The following is a 3399-nucleotide window of genomic DNA, read 5'->3' on the forward strand; positions in this document are numbered from 1 at the left end:
TCTAATTTTTTATATTTACCAGACCGTAATCTCATACAAATACAAATTTTAATTCAAGACTCATAAGGAACGAATTATAACTGGAGGTTTTAGAATTAAGGAAGGAGGGAGGTGAAACACGTCTTCCTGAGCTGTTGCTAACTTGAGCAGGTAAGCTAGGACAACGTGTGAATATTCCAGCAGCCAGGTCACCTGATAGAATTGAGGGAGGTTGTTCGTGCTGGCACGTTCCTTAATTAGGCAACCTCAATTTTTCAAGTTTCCTAGACACTGATGGAATAGGAATGATGATTTATGATGGTGTATTATGCGGGGTATTATTAAGATGATTATGATGAAATTTTAATTATTAGGATTTTTTATTTATTTATTTATTATTATATATATATATATTTTTTAATTTTTTAATTTTAATTTTAATTAATTTTTTTATATTGATAAGGATTTTTATAAATAATTAGGACAAGCGTGCAACAAGCTGCGTCGCAAGTCCTTTATGAATAGCAAATCCTATTCTTCTAAAAACAAACTCGTTAGAACCAACTGTCATAACACTACTAAAAAAAGGCCTTTTAAGACAATTTTTAGCTGTCATGAAATACATATCATGACACTTTTTGATTGAAAAACTAGCCGTCATTACTGAGGGTGTCATAAAAAGTCAACCAAAACCGTCATTAAATTTATGACGGTTCATAGAAGGACGTCTTAAAAGGTCCTCCCATTATGACACATATTAGTCTTTAAAATGTCATAGTAGGTATATTTTATTATGACACCTCATATGTAACCGTCAATAAATTAACAATATTTTCTAACAGTTCACGTCAGAACCGTCATGAAATGCCCATTGACTATTGTGGAACCGACATGAAATACCCATTGACTATTGTGGAAATGTCATGAAATGCCCATTGACTACTGTAGAACCGCCATTTTATGGGAAAAAAAATACGTTAACAAATAGTTTACACTGTGACAGTTCTTCTAAAACCGTCATCTTTTTTTTTTTTTTTTTTTTTTTTTTTTTTTTGTTTATATTATATATATTATTATTATATTTTTCTAGTAAAAAAATACTCCATGATAACCTGTAATTCAATTCATAACCTGTAAACTTATTTCACCAATAAAACAGCTATAAAATTCTCAAAAATAAAATTAGAACATCTACAGTAACTTCAACCCATATATTTTCAAACCATTCGATAATACTTATTCCTTACATCAATTTATCATTTATCCAACATCACTGAAAAATGCTAAATGCATTTATTTGATAACACATTCAACCAAACTAAAAATCATTCTAATCAACTCCATCATCAACAAATTAAGCATTATCCATCGATCGATCGAACGTTGTCAAACCTAAGAAACAAATAAAGTAAAGAAACATTATTAGTATATTTGCTACCAAAAGCTCAAGCCACTGACCAAAAACATATTATTTTATATAGGCATGAATATAACAATGCGATGGGACCTAGTTCTCACAACGGAAGAAAAAATAAATAAAAATACCTACAATGCAAATGGGCTGTGGTTCAAGATATACACTACTACATTTAAAGTCATCCCATATCTCAAAGCAGCAAACAAAATAAAAACAAAATACTATTATCGCAATACATACACATACCTTTGGCTTGGCAATACATACTATTATCGCAATATACGTTTACAAGAAAGAATTACATAGATATTTTAGAATATATTAACAAGAAAGATTTGCTAACCTTTGTCTTAATTGATTGACTAGGATCCATCATAAAATGTCTCATGAAATGCAAGACATAATATCCACACTTTCATCCTCCTCCTGGTTGAATTGGGCACTACACGAAAACATAAACAAATTGTCAAAACACATTCAATACACTAAGTAAATCTTTCACATTCAAGTCTTGTATATTTACCTTGACATAGTCCCACCACTGCTCCACTCTTTTCCTTCCTTCACTTAATGCTAATGTTTTCATCCCACTAAAAAAATGAACTTTACAATTAAGTTACAAGTTGTTTGCATATATGACATACAAAATAAAAATAAGATTCATCAACTCACGTGTTCACCATGCATCTTAGCTTTATATCAGGGACACCTCCAGTTGAATCAAGAAAATATACTTTTTTTGCACTTACGTCAATAATTACCAAAACCCAATGAATCCTATACAACCATATATAGGAGTTAAGAAAGTACAAAAAATAAAAATAAAATGAGAATGCATATATGTTAAAGAACATGACCAACAAGCATACCCCGAATTGTACGGAAGAAAAATGACTTGGTCTCTTTGTCTTGCCATTAATCTATTTGAGACCAGACGATTCATCTTTTTTTTTGTCTGCATATAAGTTGAAATCACCAGGATAACAGAATCCAAACCTCTGTCGAGAACTTTCGTATTTCTCATACAAATATCTAAAAGAAAATCATACTACCATTAGTACAACATGTACGCATAAATTAAACAACTCATCTCTTAAAAAATAAATCCAAGATTCCACTCACCTGATATATACTACAATGCAATTGGCATTTAACATTTGCTTATGACAAATATCTATTATTTCATCTTTTGCAATATAAAACTGTAGTTCACGCTAAAAAATCCTCGGGTCCATTTCACTTATATGATTTCCCTTCATTATATTACCCACCAAAACCGTAAATTCTTCAAATATAATTTCGTCATGCTTATCACATTGAACCTCATTTTTCTATAAAATAAAAATAAATAAACAATGAATAATAAATACAAATAGGTGCTAATTTATATAAATATTGGTAGAAAAATATAATAGAATACATTTTACCTTATTATCAAGTATGACAAAGTCACGATGCCAAGCCACGTGGTAACCGACTGCACCACCTACCCTGGTAATGTTATCATCAGGAATTGGTCTTGGTAGAAGGGCAATCGCTGAAATTGCACGTATTATTTGTACACACACATAGCCTTCACCCATTCTATCATTATGGATCTTGTCATCCGGTCCAAACCCTTCAATTATACAAGCATCAGCAACAACATTGCTTTTGGACCCCAAAGCAAGTTTACACTTTAAAACAACCACAAACATTAAAATAATTGTAAATTTAAAATTCTAGTGAGTACCATGATTAATTATTTTAGAAATTAGAGATTTTACCTTCTCATTTCCTGATTTAGGTTTAGAGATTGGCATAACACTTTTGGCTTTATTAGCACCATTATCATTGCCTTTTGATCCGGCTTTAGCACCATTATCATTGTCTTTTGATCCCACAGCCTAACAAACATTATAAAGACAATTTCAATAGATATTTGTAAACTATAACTATCACTTTTATTTAATATCAAAATGACAAGTACCTGCTTGTTTCCTAACATAGGTTTTGAGATAGCC

At 30.8% G+C, this 3399-nt stretch overlaps 1 long non-coding RNA gene across 1 annotated transcript; it reads right to left on the reverse strand.

Moving 5' to 3' along the window:
• Positions 1-1959: 1959 nt before the first annotated feature.
• On the reverse strand, positions 1960-2650 carry LOC147506196 (uncharacterized). The gene is made up of 4 exons (XR_015220759.1): positions 2519-2650; positions 2266-2428; positions 2069-2173; positions 1960-1986 (listed from the first exon to the last, which is right to left on the reverse strand). It is a non-coding gene; the product is annotated as an uncharacterized LOC147506196 (long non-coding RNA).
• Between the last annotated feature and the right edge of the window lie 749 nt (positions 2651-3399).

The sequence above is a fragment of the Coptis chinensis genome, chromosome 4 (assembly GCF_015680905.1).
Source record: "Coptis chinensis isolate HL-2020 chromosome 4, ASM1568090v1, whole genome shotgun sequence".
In the NCBI taxonomy this organism is placed as follows: Eukaryota; Viridiplantae; Streptophyta; class Magnoliopsida; order Ranunculales; family Ranunculaceae; genus Coptis; species Coptis chinensis.